Source organism: Pseudophryne corroboree, chromosome 6 (assembly GCF_028390025.1).
Source record: "Pseudophryne corroboree isolate aPseCor3 chromosome 6, aPseCor3.hap2, whole genome shotgun sequence".
In the NCBI taxonomy this organism is placed as follows: domain Eukaryota; kingdom Metazoa; phylum Chordata; class Amphibia; order Anura; family Myobatrachidae; genus Pseudophryne; species Pseudophryne corroboree.
In genome coordinates, this window is record NC_086449.1 from 100178574 (window position 1) to 100197829 (window position 19256).

At 48.2% G+C, this 19256-nt stretch overlaps 1 protein-coding gene and 1 non-coding gene across 5 annotated transcripts in view; both read right to left on the reverse strand.

The window, feature by feature from the left end:
* The window catches only part of DDHD2 (DDHD domain containing 2), a 252721-nt gene that overhangs the window by 226291 nt on the left and 7174 nt on the right, over window positions 1-19256 (reverse strand). The gene's annotated exons all lie outside the window — the stretch shown is intronic.
* On the reverse strand, window positions 10621-10804 carry LOC134938197 (U2 spliceosomal RNA). The gene has a single exon (XR_010180809.1). It is a non-coding gene; the product is annotated as a U2 spliceosomal RNA (small nuclear RNA).

The window sequence follows — 19256 nt, forward strand, 5'->3', positions numbered from 1 at the left end:
ACTCCACCGCAGGAAATTTTCTTGATTCACACCAAGAAACATATTTCTTCCAAATACGGTGGTAATGTTTTGACGTTACCCCATTCCTAGCCTGAATCAGGGTAGGAATGACTTCACTCGGGATACCTTTCCGAGCTAAGATCTGGCGTTCAACCGCCATGCCATCAAACGTAGCCGTGGTAAGTCTTGATAGGCGAACGGCCCCTGCAGTAGCAGATACTCCCGAAGATGTAAGGGCTTTGGATCTTCCAGCAGAAGATCCAGTAGATCCGCATACCAAGCCCTCCTTGGCCAGTCCGGAGCAATGAGGATTGCCAAAACCTTTGTTCTTCTTACCAGCTGAAGAACCTTTGTAATCAGAGGAAGTGGAGGGAACACATACACTGACGGGAACACCCACGGTGTTACCAGTGCGTCCACCGCCACTGCCTGAGGGTCTCTTGACCGGGAACAGTACCTCCCCAGCCTCTTGTTGAGGCAGGAGGCCATCATGTCTACATGAGGAACCCCCCCATCAACCGGTTACCTCTTCGAACACCTCCGGATGGAGGCCCCACTCCCCTGGATGGAGATTGTGTCTGCTGAGGAAGTCTGCTTCCCACTTGTCTACTCCCGGAATGAAGATTGCTGACACCGCTACAGCTTGCCTTTCCGCTCACAGGAGGATTCTTGACACCTCTGACATTGCAGCCCTGCTCTTCGTTCCGCCTTGTCGGTTTATGTAGGCCACAGTGGTCACGTTGTCCGACTGCAGATGAACAGCCTGACCCTGTAGAAGGTGTGCTGCTCGCAGAAGGGCGTTGTACACGGCCTTTAGCTCCAGGATGTTTATTGGGAGAAGGGATTCTTGATTCGACTACCTTCCTTGAAAGGTTTCCCCCAGAGCGACTGCTTCCCAACCTCTTAGACTTGCATCTGTGGTTAAAAGGAACCAGTCCTGAATTCCGAACCTTCGGCCTTCCAGAAGGTGCGGAAGTTGTAGCCACCAGAGGAGTGAGATCCTGGCTTTCGGAGACAGGCTTATCCTCTTGTGCATGTGTAGGTGAGAGCCCGACCACTGGTCCAAGAGGTACAGCTGAAAAGGTTGAGCATGAAACCTGCCATACTGCAGAGCCTCGTAGGTGCCAACCATCCTCCCCAGAAGGCGGATGCACTGATGAACCGATACCCAGGTAGGCTTTAAGACATCCCGGACCACTGTTCGAATCACCAATGCTTTCTCCATCGGGAGAAATACCCTCTGCACTTCCGTGTCGAGGATCATTCCCAGGAAAGACAGCCTCCTTGCCGGCTCCAGATGAGACTTTGGAAGGTTCAGGATCCAACCATGCTTCCTGAGCAGCTGTGTCGTGAGCGCGATGGATCGCAGCAACCTCTCCCTGGACAACGCCTTGATCAGGAGATCGTCCAGATATGGAATTATGTTCACCCTCTGTTTGCGGAGAACCATCATCTCCGCCATCACCTTGGTGAAGATCCTTGGTGCTGTGGAGAGGCCAAACGGCAGCGCCTGGAACTGATAGTGATCGTCCAACAGTGCAAACCTGAAATATGCCTGATGCGACAACCAAATGGGAATGTGGAGGTAAGCATCCTTGATGTCCAAAGACACCAGGAACTCCCCCTCCGCCAGTCCTGAGATGACAGCTCTTAGAGATTTCATCTTGAATTTGAACTCCCTGAGATAAGGGTTCAAAGACTAAGTTTAGAATAGGCCGTACCGAACCATCCGGTTTTGGTACCACAAAAAGGTTCGAATAATAACCCTTGTTCCACTGCAAAGGTGGAACTGGAACAATGACCTCTGACACCACCAATTTTCTGATGGCCTCCAGAAGAATTGTTCTGTCTGCCAGCAGAGCTGGCAAGCCTGACTTGAAGAAACGGTGAGGTGGGGGATCTTGAAACTCCAGTCTGTACCCCCTGGACACTATATCCAGGACCCAGGGGTCCAGGCCAGACGACACCCAGACGTGGCTGAACTTTCGGAGTCTTGCCCTCACCTGACCCTCCTCCTCCAGGCCTAGCTGCCCATCGTCATGCAGAGGACTTAGGGGTATCAGAAGCGGGCTTCTGGGTATGGGAACCTGCGGGAGCAGGATTCTTTCCTTTAGCACGACCACCTCTGAAGAAGGTGTTTGAAGGCTTGTTCTTTCTAGAGTTTGCGGGCCGAAAGGACTGTGACGTGGCTGGTGTAAAAGGCTTCCTCGTAGCTTGTGCAGCTGAGGGGAGAAAAGGAGACTTACCCGCGGTAGCCGTGGCAATCCACGCATCCAGCGCCTCCCCAAAGAGAGCCTGACCTGTAAAGGGTAGGCCCTCCAAGCTCTTCCTGGATTCCGCGTCCGCAGACCATTGGCGCAGCCAGAGACCCCTGCGAGCCGAGACGGACATGGAGGAGATCCCCGCAGCCATGGAACCCAGGTCCTTCATGGAATCTACCAGGAACCCTGCAGAATCCTGAATATGGCATAAAAATAAATCAACGTCACCTCTATCCAGCGAAGTCGACTCCTCCTGCAGAGTGACTGACCACCTGGCAAGAGCTTTTGCAATCCAAGCACATGCTATAGTAGGCCGTCATATAGCCCCGGAAGCCGTGTAAATGGATTTTAGCGAAGCATCCACCTTGCAATCTGCAGGGTCCTTCAACGTGGTAGATCCCGGGACTGGCAACACCACCTGTTTGGACAGCCTGGAGACAGAGGCGTCGACTAACGGCGGGGACTCACATTTCTTTCTATCTTCCTCTGGGAAGGGGAAAGCAACCAAGACCCTCTTAGGAATCTGAAATTTCTTATCCGGAGTTTCCCAGGCTTTTTTAAAGATAGCGTTTAATTCTTTGGATGCCGGGAAGGTAAGGGGGGGCTTCTTATTATCTGTAAGAAAAGGCCTCCTCCACCTGCTCAGGAGCTGTGTCAGAAATATGTAAAACATCCCTTACAGCTTCAATCATCAACTGCACCCCCTTAACAAGTGATGCGGCCCCCCTCGACACATCCCCGTCACCGTCTGCAGTGTCAGAGTCGGTGTCCGTGTCATCCTGCATAAGCATTGCAAGTGCACATTTTTGAGAATGTACCGCAGGGGACACCGAGGAAGCAGTATCAGACCATACAACCATAGAGGATTGTAGGACCTGAGTGGCATGCTCAGTCCTAGCAACCCTATCAGTTTCTGAGAAATAGTCCCCCTCAGAGAGACTAACCATTCTGGCTCTCTAGCTGGGATCTGCGCTACAACAGTGCAAACCTGATTACATGGTATGGAGTCTTCCTGGGAAGACAAATCTTCTGCAGCATATGAAACAGTGGGGCAGATGTATTAACCTGGAGAAGGCATAAGGAAGTGATAAACCAGTGATATGTGCAAGGTGATAAAGGCCCCAGCCAATCAGATCCTAACTGTTAATTTACATAATGGATCTGATTGGCTGGTGCCTTTATCACCTTGCACATATCACTGGTTTATCACTTCCTTATGCCTTCTCCAGGTTAATACATCTGCCCCAGTGTCCCTAGACATGTTGTCACACACAGTAAACACCCCACAAACACACAGGGTATTTACTAGACAGAGTTTCCCCCAAGAATGGCAGAGACACACAGAGATTAGAGCCAACACATACACAGCACTATCAGAGGTATAGGGAGACCCTAACCAGTGCTGACTGTGTCCTTAATAGGTGACACAGCCTACATACAGCCTCCCCTCCCTTCTACAACCCCCTGGTACCGTACAGGTAGCTGGAGTTGCTCTGAAGGGACCTGGACATCCACTGGCAGTGATTGCAGGCAGGAAAAATGGCGCTGAATACTGCTGGGTCCGCTCTGAGGAGAAGCTCCGCCCCTCCAATGCCGCTGTCTTCCCGCTCTTGAAGATAATACTGGCCTGAGAAAATTTGTGCTGGCTGAGATCCGCGAACCCCGACAGGCTGGAAATGGTCAGTGTAGGGTTCTGTGCTGGCTCAGGACGCCCCTCACATCGCCGCACTGCAGTACCGCTGAGCCGTCCGGGAATCCAATGTGCACATGGAAACAGTACGAGAGACACACAAAGAAGGCTAACCATGTCCAGAGATGATGAAAATACATCCAGTAGTCAGCCGACAAACAGAAAACAAGCAAAAAAGGAAAGAGAGCGCAAATAGACTTGAATTATTCCATATTTATTATATCTAAAATTGCACATACACCAAAATTAGTTTAAACTATACCAATTGGCAACTGGATTTAAAACAACTTAGTACTTTAAAAATATATTTCATAGCATAGGATCCCTAACACTCGAATATCCTTATGGTTCCACTCAAGTAATACCCTACTGATTACCAGATCATTTTCACAGGTGTCCTTTAGTGAAATCAATGTAGAAAGAGTCCAAGAATGGTGAAAGACCCTTATTTATATCCACCAGTTTTTGGACCAAAACTCTCGGGAAGCGGTAAGCCTAACCGCTCTGAACACAATAAGTGATTAAGGTAGAGAGCGGCAGACGGAGACGCTCTAGAGGCTGCAATATGAGATAAAGCCTGCTTTACAAACTGACTTTTAGCTACCTGAAGCATCAGTATATTTGCTACATTAACTGTTTCAATTCTTTCTTAAAAGAAACAATAACCATGATTATGGTATAAATACATGTATTATCACACAGGACGTGACTGGTGGATATAAATAAGGGTCTTTCACCATTCTTGGACTCTTTCTACATTGATTTCACTAAAGGACACCTGTGAAAATTATCTGGTAATCAGTAGGGTATTACTTGAGTGGAACCATAAGGATATTCGAGTGTTAGGGATCCTATGCTATGAAATATATTTTTAAAGTACTAAGTTGTTTTAAATCCAGTTGCCAATTGGTATAGTTTAAACTAATTTTGGTGTATGTGCAATTTTAGATATAATAAAATAAGATTTTACTCACCGGTAAATCTATTTCTCGTAGTCCGTAGTGGATGCTGGGAACTCCGTAAGGACCATGGGGAATAGCGGGCTCCGAAGGAGGCTAGGCACTCTAGAAAGATTTATGACTACCTGGTGTGCACTGGCTCCTCCCACTATGACCCTCCTCCAAGCCTCAGTTAGGACACTGTGCCCGGACGAGCTGACATAATAAGGAAGGATTTTGAATCCCGGGTAAGACTCATACCAGCCACACCAATCACACCGTATAACTCGTGATACTATACCCAGTTAACAGTATGAATATAACTGAGCCTCTCAACAGATGGCTCAACAATAACCCTTTAGTTAGGCAATAACTATATACAAGTATTGCAGACAATCCGCACTTGGGATGGGCGCCCAGCATCCACTACGGACTACGAGAAATAGATTTACCGGTGAGTAAAATCTTATTTTCTCTGACGTCCTAGTGGATGCTGGGAACTCCGTAAGGACCATGGGGATTATACCAAAGCTCCCAAACGGGCGGGAGAGTGCGGGTGACTCTGCAGCACCGAATGAGAGAACTCCAGGTCCTCCTCAGCCAGGGTATCAATTTTGTAGAATTTTGCAAACGTGTTTGCCCCTGACCAAGTAACAGCTCGGCAAAGTTGTAAAGCCGAGACCCCTCGGGCAGCCGCCCAAGATGAGCCCACCTTCCCTGTGGAATGGGCTTTCACTGATTTAAGATGCGGCAGTCCAGCCGCAGAATGCGCCTGCTGAATCGTGTCACAGATCCAGCGAGCGATAGTCTGCTTAGAAGCAGGAGCACCCAGCCTGTTGGGTGCATACAGGATAAATAGCGAGTCAATTTTTCTGACTCTAGCCGTCCTGGAAACATAATTTTTCAAGGCCCTGACTACGTCCAGTAACTTGGAATCCTCCAAGTCCCTAGTAGCCGCAGGCACCACAATAGGTTGGTTCAAGTGAAAAGCTGATACCACCTTAGGGAGAAACTGGGGACGAGTCCTCAATTCTGCCCTATCCATATGGAAAATCAGATAAGGACTTTTATATGACAAAGCCGCCAATTCTGATACACGCCTGGCCGAAACCAAGGCCAATAACATGACCACTTTCAACGTGAGATATTTTAAATCCACGGTTTTTAGTGGTTCAAACCAATGTGATTTTAAGAAACTCAACACCACGTTGAGATCCCAAGGTGCCACTGGAGGCACAACCGGGGGCTGAATATGCAGCACTCCTTTTACAATGTCTGAACTTCAGGTATTGAAGCTAATGCTTTCTGGAAGAAAATCGACAGAGCCGAGATCTGTATCTTAATGGAGCCTAATTTTAGGCCCATAGACACTCCTGCTTGTAGGAAATGCAGAAATCGACCTAGTTGAAATTCCTCTGTTGGGGCCTTTTTTGGCCTCACACCAAGCAACATATTTCCGCCATATGCGGTGATAATGTTTTGCAGTTACATCTTTCCTGGCTTGAATCAGCGTAGGAATGACTTCCTCCGGAATGCCCTTTTCCTTTAGGATCCGGCGTTCAACCGCCATGCCATCAAAACGTAGCCGCGGTAAGTCTTGGAACAGACAGGGCCCCTGCTGCAGCAGGTCCTGTCTGAGCGGCAGAGGCCTTTCCCAATGGTGTACAATTCTTTGGAAGACTTCTGGATGAAGTCCCCACACTCTCGGGTGGAAGTCATGTCTGCTGAGAAGATCTGCTTCCCAGTTGTCCACTCCGGGAATGAACACTGCTGACAGTGCTAACACATGATTTTCCGCCCATCGGAGAATCCTTGTGGCTTCTGCCATCGCCATCCTGCTTCTTGTGCCGCCCTGTTGGTTTACATGGGCGACTGCCGTGATGTTGCCTGATTGGATCAGGACCGGCTGGTTTTGAAGCAGAGGCCTTGCCTGACTCAGGGCATTGTAAATGGCCCTCTGTTCCAGAATTTTATGTAGGGAAGTCACCTGACTAGACCAAAGTCCCTGGAAGTTTCTTCCCTGTGTGACTGCCCCCCAGCCTCAAAGGCTGGCATCCATGGTCACTAGGACCTAGTCCTGTATGTCGAACCTGCGGCCCTCTTGAAGATGGGCACTCTGCAGCCACTACAGTAGAAATACCCTGGTCCTTGGAGACAGGGTTATCAGCCTAATGCATCTGAAGATGCGACCAGGACCACTTGTCTAACAGGTCCCCCTGAAAAGTTCTTGCATGGAACCTGCCGAATGGGATTGCTTCGTAGGAAGCTAACATTTTTCCCAGGACTCGCGTGCAAAGATGCACCGATAACTGTTTTGGCTTCAGGAGGTCTCTGACTAGAGATGACAGCTCCTTGGCTTTCTCCACCGGGAGAAACACTTATTTCTGGTCTGTGTCCAGAACCATCCCCAGGAACAGTAGACGTGTCGTAGGAACCAGCTGTGACTCTGGACTGTTTAGAGTCCAACCGTGCTGTTGTAGCACTTTCCAAAATAGTGCTACCCCGACTAGCAACTGCTCCTTGGACCTCGCCCTTATAAGGAGATTGTCCAAGTACGGGATAATTAAAACTCCCCTTTTTCGAAGGAGTATCATCATTCCGGCCATTACCTTGGTAACACCCTCGGTGCCATGTACAGTCCAAACGGCAGAGTCTGGACTTGGTAATGGTAATCCCGTACCACAAATCTGAGGTACTCCTGACGAGGATAGTAAATAGGGACATGCAGGTAAGCATCCTTGATGTCCCGGGATACCATGTAATCCCCCTCGTCCAGGCTTGCAATAACCGCCCTGAGCGATTCCATCTTGAACTTGAATTTTTTATACATGTGTTCAAGGATTTTAAATATAAAGAAGGGTCACACCGAACCATGCGGTTTCGGTACCCCAACCGTGTGGAATAGTAACCCCGTCCTTGTTGAAGTAGGGGCACCTTAAGTATTACCTGCTGGGAATACAGCTTATTAATTGCCTCTAGCACAGCCTCCCTGCCTGAGGGAGTTGTCGGCAAGGCATATCTGAGGAAACGGCGGGGGGAAGACATCTCGAATTCCAGCTTGTACCCCTGAAATACTACTTGAATGAAACAGGGATCCACCTGTGAGCGAGCCCACTGATCGCTGAAACTTTTGAGACGGCCCCCCACCGTACCTGGCTACACCTGTGGAGCCCCCGCGTCACGCTGTGGACTCAGAGGAAGCGAGAGAAGAATTATGATTCTGGGAACAGGCTGACTGGTGCAGCTTTTTCCCTCTTCCCTTGTCTTTGTACAGAAAGGAAGCGCCTTTGACCCGCTTGCTTTTCTGAAGCTGAAAGGACTGTACATGATAATACAGTGCTTTCTTAGTCTGTGAGGAAAACTGAGGAAAAAATATTTCTTCCCAGCTGTTGCTGCGGATACGAGGTCCCAGAGACCATCCCCAAATAATTCCTCACCCTTATAAGGCAGAATCTCTATGCGCCTTTTAAGGTCAGCATCACCTGTCCAGGGACAGGTCTCTAATACCCTCCTGACAGAATGGACATTACATTCATTTTGGATGCCAGCCGGCAAAATATCCCTCTGTGCATCCCTCATATATAAGACGACGTCTTTAATATGTTCTCATGTTAGCAAACTAGTATGTTTGACAGGGTCACCGACCACGCTGCAGCAGCACGCTCTGCAGGTTTCAGTCTAGTACCTGAGTGTGTAAATACAGACTTCAGGATAGCCTCCTGCTTTTTATCAACAGGTACCTTCAAAGTGGCCGTTCCTAAAACGGCAGTGCCACCTATTTTGACAACCGTGTGAGCGCCTTATCCACCCTAGGGGATATCTCCCAGCGTAACTTATCCTCTGGCGGGAAAAGGTACGCCATCAGTAACTTTTTAGAAATTACCAGTTTCTTATCAGGGGGAACCCACGCTTTTCACACACTTCATTCATTCATCTGATGGGGGAACAAAACACTGCCTGCTTTTTCTCCCCAAACATAAAAACCCCATTTTTAGAGGTTAATGTCAGAAATGTGTAACACATTATTTTTATTGCCGGGATCAAGTCACGGATGTTCCTAGTGGATTGTGTATATGTCTCAACCTTGTCGACACTGGAGTCAGACTCCGTGTCGACATCTGTGTCTGCCATCTGAATGAGCGGGCGTTTTTGAGCCCCTGATGGCCTTTGAGACGCCTGGGCAGACACGGGCTGAGAAGCCGGCTGTCCCACAGCTGTTACATCATCCACCCTTTTATGTAAGGAGTTGACACTGTCGGTTAATACCTATCACCTAACCATCCACTCTGGTGTCGGCCCCACAGGGGGCGACATCACATTTATCGGCATCTGCTCCGTCACTATATAAGCCTCCTCCTCAAACATGTCGACACAGCTGTACCGACACACCGCACACACACAGGGAATGCTCTGACTGAGGACAGGACCCACAAAGCCCTTTGGGGAGACAGAGAGAGAGTATGCCAGCACACACCAGAGCGCTATATAATGAGGGGATTAACACTATAACTGAGTGAATTTTCCCCCATAGCTGCTTGTATATACAATATTGCGCCTAAATTTAGTGCCCCCCCCTCTCTTTTTTACCCTTTGAGCCTGAAAACTACAGGGGAGAGCCAGGGAGCTTCCTTCCAGCGGATCTGTGAAGGAGAAATGGCGCCAGTGTGCTGCAGGAGATAGCTCCGCCCATTTTCCGCGGCCTATTCTCCCGCTTTTTTCCATATTCTGGCAGGGGTATTTTCCACATATATAGCCTCTGGGACTATATATTGTGGAGTTTTTGCCAGCCAAGGTGTTTTTATTGCTTCTCAGGGCGCCCCCCCCCCAGCGCCCTGCACCCTCAGTGACCGGAGTATGAAGTGTGTGTGAGGAGCAATGGCGCACAGCTGCAGTGCTGTGCGCTACCTTGGTGAAGACTGATGTCTTCTGCCGCCGTTTTTCCGGACCTCTTCTTGCTTCTGGCTCTGTAAGGGGGACGGCGGCGCGGCTCCGGGACCGAACACCAAGGACTGGGCCTGCGGTCGATCCCTCTGGAGCTAATGGTGTCCAGTAGCCTAAGAAGCCCAATCCGGCTGCAAGCAGGTGAGTTCGCTTCTTCTCCCCTTAGTCCCTCGCTGCAGTGAGCCTGTTGCCAGCAGGTCTCACTGAAAATAAAAAACCTAAATCTATACTTTCTTTCTAAGGGCTCAGGAGAGCCCCTAGTGTGCATCCAACCTCGGCCGGGCACAAGATCTAACTGAGGCTTGGAGGAGGGTCATAGTGGGAGGAGCCAGTGCACACCAGGTAGTCATAAATCTTTCTAGAGTGCCCAGCCTCCTTCGGAGCCCGCTATTCCCCATGGTCCTTACGGAGTTCCCAGCATCCACTAGGACGTCAGAGAAATATGGAATAATTCAAGTCTATTTGCGCTCTCTTTCCTTTTTTGCTTGTTTACTCTATATAGGGACGCTAATACCCTATTCTGAGAGCAGCAAATAGCATCTCAACACAGGTTCTATCACAGGCGCCTTTCCTTTTTTAGTGGACAAACAGAAAACACAATGATTGAGAAGAGTGGAAAGCAGGAGCCAGTAGTGGCCAAATTCATAAGCGTGTGAATCGCAGCCTGACCCTTGAGGAAGGGATAGCGACAGGAAAGAGCACCAAACCCTGACACCTATCTCTCACAAAAAACCTGTCTATCAGGACCATCGTGGAAATCCACCAAGACTAAAGAGTCCAACACAAATAAGCATTGTGTATCAGTCCTGGAAGTACTGTAATCCAGGTCAAGGCGAGGATTAGAAAGAGAAAGCTTTTCTCCCTATTCTAAAATTTCCTTTAATAAATAGGCCCCAGAAAGGAAGCGTATCAGATAGAAAAACTGATAAGAATAGATAATACACCCGAGCTTAGCCAAAGGACCAAGAAGTAATAGGCTGTACAAGTGTATGAGCAAACCTAGTCAAAAGTCCAGCATACTAACCCCTCAGTCCAGGACCTGTACTTGTCCAGAGCTAAAAAGCGGGCAATGAAGATAGTAAAAGACCAGCTACACCCCGGCCACAGCATGTTTAACTTGCTTCCTTCAGGCAGGCGTTACAGGGATGTCCCCGCCAGATCCACCAGAAGCCTCAAAAGTTTCTTTCCCCAAGCGGTCCGCCTGATGAACTCCTGAACATTGACTGACTAGACGTACATGTAACTAACTTGTGTTCCTACGGTATACCTATCTGTGTAACTTTACTTGCCCCCCCCCCCCCCCCCCACCCCCCCACACACACACACACACACACACACACCTGCTTACCTACTTGGCTGTTGTATAGCAAACCGAAGACAAATTCCTAGTATACGCAAGTATACCTGGCCAATAGAGCTGATTCTGATTCTGATTACTTCCTCCTGGACTGACCTGAATCAGAGGGAAGAGAAAGCCACTGGAGAACACTGTGCTGCAGAAAACATAGCCTCAACAGGCATCCTGGAACAAAAAGGCTCCCGCTGTTATGGTAACAACCACAGGCTGACTGCAAGAAGATACCAAAAGATCCTGTACAAAGCTTAGGACTCAAACAGGAGCTTGAAAAAGTAATGCTATGGTTTAAGAGATATGTTGGAAAATCAGGGACAATCGGACACCCAGGAAAATTGGCTGTGTAGGAGAATCTGCTGTATAAAGGACATTTCTTCACTTTGTCCGGAATCTCTGAGTCCACAGAGTCCCATAGACCAAGGTGACATGCATGAGTGTCGTGTATCTGTGCTGAAGGTGGAAACAGAAAACTTCACATTCAGTGCATCTCCAGCCCTATAAAGTGACTGCCCAGAGGCAGATGGGCTTTCCATTGACAAGATCCTAAAGGCTTGTTCCTCTTTGCACCTTGGTCTAGGGGACTCTGTGGACTCTGATTCCATCTACCATCCATTGGACGATCCGGGTCACCTCTGGTCCAAACCACAAAGGTTAAAGGGTACTCCATTCATCGTGCTGTGAACCACTGCCATCTTGGTGAAATCCTGCTACAAAAGGCTCAACACGAGGAGGACTTTTCCCTTCACAAATACCTTGGGACCAGTAAATATCAAAAAACATCTGGGACCATTGCCATTGGTCAGTGACCACGTTTTTATAATAATAATAATAATTTTATTTATATAGCGCTCTTTCTCCAATAGGACTCAAGGCGCTTAACAGATACATAGCATAATATAATACAGAAAATTATGAAGTACATTTTCATAAAATACAGAAGCATGAAGATACTAAAAGGGACATTATGGAAATGCTTGAGTAAACAGAAAGGTCTTGAGTCTACTTTTGAAGGATTCTATAGTTGGGGCCTCTCGCACTGTGCGGGGAAGTGAGTTCCATAGAGTCGGAGCCACATGATTAAAAGCTCGACCCCCAGATGAATTACGGTAGATTCTAGGTACTGCTAAAAGTCCTTCATCTACAGATCGCAGTAATCGAGTGGGGCAGTATGGGGTCAGAAGCTGTTTCAGGTACCTTGGGCCTTGGTCATGTAATGCTTTGAAACTCAGTAAGCCAATCTTGAAGATGATTCGCCATCGTACAGGCAGCCAGTGAAGGGAGTAGAGGATGGGTGTTATGTGGCTAGAACGGGGCAGGTTGGTTAATAGCCTGGCAGCTGTGTTTTGCACCAGCTGTAAGCGCTGCAATTCTTTTGCTGGTAGACCAAGGTAGAGGGCATTACAGTAGTCTAAACGAGATGATACAAATGCATGTATGACTTTTGGCATATCATCTGAGGGAATTAAGTGCTTGATTCTGGCTATGTTCCTCAGGTGAAAGAATGAGGATTTGATTGTGGCTGATATCTGATGTTTTAGATATATATGGACTGTAGCCCACAGAACTGTATGACAAGTCCCTGATAATTGACCACGGATAAGAGGACAATATATGAATGCTGCCATTTAGAAATTCTTATGCAGTTTGAGCATTTTTATGTATGTCTATCATTGCTTGTAAATGTTTTAGTGACATTAACCTGTGAGTTAACAAACTCCTTTTTATCCTTCCTTAATAAATAAGGGTTGTTTAGACTATTCTGCTACACGATTCATTTTTAAAATTCATCAAAGGTAGCGCTGTTAATTTCCCTTTGTGTCTTGTATAATTTGAATTGGCCCTGGACCGTCTGCAAGTGCCCTGAGGCACCCCAGTTTGAGAACCACTGCTATAGTGAATATTCACAGTGCATACACTAATAGGAGTAGTAGAATAGACTCTGAGAAGGGTACCATAACCCTTTGCTGATAGGGTCTATAACTCCAAAAGGAATAGGACAATAACAGTCACACAACTTATAAGGATATAGTATGCTAGATGTCATAGATGCTGTACCGTAGTAGGTACAGGCAAACACGGGCATGAGAGGGTGGATACACCAACATGGCCCCACAGACACACATACAGCCATGCCCAATAATGGAGTGCGATACCAAGGTATCAGACATAAGGATGGTCTAGCACAGGCTTGTCCAACCCGCGGCCCGCATGCGGCCCAGGTCGGCTAGTAATGCGGCCCAGTGCAATTTTTAATTTTTTAAGAAATTCTATTCTAAAGTTTTCTAAAGTTTCAAGTTTGGGGAGCCAGCAGCACTAGACGCGGCTCTCTGTGCTTCCGGGATGCGGGCGCAGGCACATCGCGCGTGACGTCATGACGTCACACGCGTGCACCCGGCTAGAGCGAGCACGGAGCTGGAGGCGGGAGTCTCTGGCGCCGGCGGCCGCGGCTAAACTAGCAAATCCTGGCTAAAAAAAAGTAGGTGCGTGCTGCGGGCGGCTACCGGTACATGGTGTCCTTGCCAAACCCCCTTCCTTTCACTCCATACAAGACAGGGCAACACTTCAGGCTCTACGAGAGGACTTCCCCCTTCTGAAATAAAAGCATTCAGGCCATCAGCTGCAAGGCACAATTCTCTGTAAGGGAGTCCGGGCAGGAGGGGCAGACCGGGGCTTACATTTCAAATGTAGTTTTTTTCTCTCTTTACAATAAGCACAAATCAGGACAAATCTTTATTGAATGTTTAAGAGTTTTTCTTATGTTAATGAACAAAAGACTCAGCTGGTTTCATTTCTATTAAGTAAACTTGTTACATTCATTGAGAAAATAGCAGTGGTCTCCCCTAGTGAAACAGTATACGTTGAAGGGAGAGAGGAAAAAAAAACAAACAAAATAGCAGTCCCGACTGGAATATAAATGTGTGTCCTCTTTTGCCCTTTCCAATCCCCTACTGCAGCCTCTCCTGTTGTTTCTCTGTGGTTTGTCCTATAAATAATGTGATTTTATTTGTTTTCAGCCTTTAACTGCGCATCTTCCTGCACAACCTGTCCCGCAAGGCCTGCCACCTACAGAATTGTATTTTAAAAGCCTCAAACATCACTGTATATTAAGTAGTGATGTGCACCGGAAATTTTTCGGGTTTTGTGTTTTGGATTCGGTTCCGGTGGCTGAGAAACAATATCAAACATCTCACTAACTTCATTTCCAAGTAAGTTTAATATGTTAACTATGTTTTATATGTTTTTTTTGGATGATCAGGTATCGTTACTGTTATTTTATTTTATGTGCGGCCCAAACCAAATTTTCATCTTCTAATGTGGCCCAGGGAAGGTGAAAGGTTGGACACCCCTGGTCTAGCAGTTCATATAGTCTAGTACAGGGGTTCTCAAACTCGGTCCTCACACAGTGCATGTTTTGCAGGTAACCCAGCAGGTGCACAGGTGTATTAATTACTCACAGACACATTTTAAAAGGTCCATAGGTGGAGCTAATTATTTCACTTGTGATTCTGTGAGGAGACCTGCAAAACATGCACCGTGTGGGGTCCCGAGGACTGAGTTTGAGAACCACTGGTCTAGTAAACATACAGAGACCTTCTCTTAGCATAAACCTGTTACAGTATGTGTCACTCTAGTATAGGGGTGGGCAAAATACGGCCCGCGGGCCGGATGCGGCCCGCAAACCGATCCTGCCTGGCCCACTGCCTCCCACCAGCGAGCAATGACAAGCGGCCCGACTGCTTGTCATTGCTCTGCAGTACCTTCAAGCTGCCGATGCAGTCTCCCCTACTGCTGCTGCACGGCGCCTCCAGAGTCCCCAGTGACAACGGCTGTGTTCAGCCGAAAAAGGGGCGGAGCTACGGACCGTCGAGGGGGCGGGGCTACACGGGACAAGCGCAGACTACTACAGATCAATCCTTCCTGCCACTACCAGCCAGATCAGTGAGTTACTGGAAAAAGTGAGTGAAAGAAATAAAGTGTGTGTGTTAGTGTGCGTATATTTGTGTGTGCGGGCAGTGGCGTCAGACTGTTTTTAGGTTGGGGGTAGAGATCTTTAGCTCTCGCTGTACCAACCCCTCCCGTGTTCTGTCACCATGTCACCCCCCCATGTTCTGTCACAGTGACACCCCCCGCCAGTGCAGTTTCTTGCGGCGGGCGAGCCGTACAACCGCACGGGGCGCGCACCGCGGCACTTTGCAGGTCCCGGTTTCCCTGTCCTCCGTCTTTCCGAGTACTCTTGCTCGGGGGGCGGAGTTTCTCGGAATGACGTGACGTCACTACGCATTCGTGTCATTCCGCGAAACTCCGCCCCCCGAGCAGGAGTATTCGGGAAGATGGAGGAGGGCTGGAAGGAGGAGGCACGAGGAAGCTGGAAGGAGGAGGCGCGAGGAAGGAGAGACGGCCAACCCGAAGAGCGGGAAGATCCTTCATATGTAAGTTGTCTCTCTCTCCCTTCCTTCCCCCCCACTTGACACTTGCCTGCCACACTGTGTAAAATTTGGATTCTTGCCTGCGGCACTGTGTAATTGGGGACACTTGCCTGCTGCACTGTGTAATAGGGCACACTTACCTGCCGTAATGTGTAAATTGGGGACACTTGCCTGCCGCATTGTGTAAATTAGGGACACTTGCCTGCTGCACTGTGTAATTGGGGACACTTGCCTGCTGCACTGTGTAATTGGGGACACTTGCCTGCCATAATGTGTAAATTGGGGACACTTGTCTGCCGCAATATGTAAAATGGGGACTCTTGCCTGCATACTGTGTAAAATGGGGACACATGCCTGCCGCAATGTGTAAAATGGGGACACATGCCTGCCGCAATGTGTAAAATGGGGACTCTTGCCTGCCGTAATGTGTAAAATGGGGACTCTTGCCTGCCTACTGTGTAAAATGGGGACACGTGCCTGCCGCACTAAGTAAAATGGGGACATGTGCCTGCGTAATGTGTAAAATGGGGACTCTTGCCTGCCGTAGTGTGTAAAATGGGGCCTTTTTTTTTTCCTGTGGTGGCCGTGATATCAGATGAGGCCACGCCCATTTTAATGAGACCACACCCCCTTTCCGGGAGCGCGCGCACATTCGGCGCGCGCATTTTTTGTTTTTAGATCTATGGGGGGGGCGCATTTTGAAATCTCGCACTGGGAGCCAAATTGGCTAGAAACAGCCCTGCCCCCCGTGTTCTGTCACTGTCACCCCAGTGTTCTGTCACCGTGTCACCCACCGTGTTCTGTCACTGTGTCACCCCCACCGTGTTCTGTCACTGTGTCACACCCCAGTGTTCTGTCACTGTGTCACACCCCAGTGTTCTGTCACCCCCCGTGTTCTGCCACTGTGTCACCCCCACCGTATTCTGTCACTGTGTCACACCCCCGTGTTCTGTCACTGTGTCACACCCCCGTGTTCTGTCACTGTGTCACACCCCCGTGTTCTGTCACTGTGTCACACCCCCGTGTTCTGTCACTGTGTCACCCCCCCCCCCTCGTGTTCTGTCACTGTGTCACCCCCCCGTGTTCTGTCACTGTGTCACCCCCGAGTTCTATCACTGTGTCACACCTTTCCCCAGGGGCCATAAGACACTGGATAATTTGCTTGCTGTGCAATGATTATCCCAAATAAAATGTTAATGTGTAAAAGGGGGCTCTACCTGCTGTAATGTGTAAAAGGGTGCTCTACCATCCATACTGTGTATAAGGGAGCTCTACCTACCATAATGTGTGTAAAAGGGGCTCTACCTGCCATAATGTGTGTAAAAGGGGCTCTACCTGGTGTAATGTGTGTAAGTGGCGCTACTGTGTGGCGCAATTTGAATAATGGAGCAGCCTAATATGAATCTGTATTATTTTTTGGCCATGCCCCTTCCACACGAAGCCACGTCCCTATATTTTTGGCACGTGGGGGGAGCTGCTATTTTATGCGTGGCCCACGGATAGTGACAAGAAAGTGTCAAGTGGCCCCTCAGCTGAAATAATTGCCCACCCCTGCTCTAGTACCCTGAATCGGACAGGCCAATGGCCCTGACTACTATCATAGGGAACCTATTAGGCAAAGAAACCAAAGACTAAGCACGGAGCAGCAGCTCACAGTATACAGTGTACCTGCTTGACAGATATTTGTACAAACAAGCTGAATAATGAGACTGTGTGCTTGCAGGCATTACCATGTAAAAACTACACAGTCTAACACGATAGATAGCCTGAGAGCTACAGTAGCCAGCAGTGGTGTCAGATTACTTGAACAAAGGCTAGTTCAAACTGGTCTGCCCCGCCCTAGGGATAGTCATCGGTGGGTTATCCATTGATGCTTGACATCGATGGTACCATTCAGGACAACCATCAATGCTATAAAACTATCTTCTAGGGATCCATCGGTTGTTTCACCCTACTTTACTATGAAGTGGACTGTGGGCCAAACAGTGACTTGGGACGGGGCTTCGTTGGTGTCAGGGGGCTATGCTCCGTGTCCAGACACATTGTAAAGGGTGGAAAAAAATATCTGGATGTGGTTCTCCACCATCGAAGGCTAAAGTATTCAACATCGACCATACACCATTGATGATTTTGAATCATCGACTGTTGATGGCCATCCCTACCCCGCCCTGCCCACACACTGCAATAAGACAAAGATTCCCACTGCATGAGAGAGGGGTCATACAGAGAAATACACATAATATATACACATAACAATTAGCTCCTTATCGATTTAGAGAAGCCAACAAGCGCCAGAATAGAATCTGCAGCTGGCCACTAATGTGGCTGTAGATGGCAATGCAGAATTTTGAAGGTGTCTATCTCCTGGTGGACTAACGGGAAGCTGATAATCCTGGGATCTGTAATACTGATGTCCCAGCACGGCCCCTGAGAAAGGGCAGCCTATTCAATGGGTGCCGACCCTTAGCCCTGCCTCCCAGCAGTTCCCTGAATTGTAAATAATGGCAGTAATTTGGTGCAACTAATATCTGGAGCTGATGTGTGGCTGGACAATTAGATCCAAGCAGCGCTGTCGGGGCAGCTCTGCCATGCCTGTATTGGCAGAAGCAGAGAGCAGCCGGCAGTAAACGCCCCGCTACTTCACTAGTACTTGCAATCACAGATACAAGGGCATGTGGATTTGCCAGCACAATGACACAACCGTGCTGTGAGGCACCCGCAGCTAAAGGGGCCCACAATGGTGGGATACTCATCACTGCCTACGCTATCCGGTGTGCGGGAGGCCACGAGACCATGACGGCAGCTTTTCAGTAAGATGTTGGGTCCCCAGGGTCAGCTGATCCTGTGGCCGGAGACTCGGGAACAAGCTTTTCAGTAAGCTATGAAGGGTCCCCCCCAGAGGCTTTCCCTATTGCAGACAGTACTGTACAGCCTGCCTGTTGAAGTCTTCAGTGAAGATCAAGCAAAATAAATAAAATAAAAAGTAAAAAGGGCTGAAGACAGCTCTTGTTGCACCTGGCTCCTTGAGGAACTAATCTAAACTGGGCTTGGAGGGATATAGAGAGGGAGCAGCCAGCTACACTTACTGAAAAAGAGTAAAGGCCCATACACACTAGGAGATTTTCATTTCAAAAGACTTTGACAACATCTCTGAAAGATGTATCTTTCACCAAAGTAGTGCATACACACTGAGCTATTTTCCCAAAGAGCAAGAGATTTTTAGGAGGTGAAAGACTGCGCTGAAAATCTTTTATTGAAAGGCTATTTACATAGTAGACTGGGTTATACATTGGTGGGCAGTGGTGCCAGAATATGTACATTGCTGGCCTGTGCCAGCAATGTATATATTACGGGCTTTTAAATAAATAAGCATTGGTGGGCAGTGGTATATACATTGCATGTGTGCATGCATGTATATATAGACTGAGGGAATAGGTATATGTGGGCCTCTCAGGGTACATTAGAACTTTAAGACTAAGTACAACAATTATTCAATAAGTACATACCCAAAATAGATAAATTATGGTTGATATATACTGTTCACTATATTAGGTGGTAAGATAATTGATGGGAATTTTCTATAAATATTAATAAAATGTAGTGGAGTTCGGTAAACAAAGGATTGCGTATTATGTTTTTCATGAT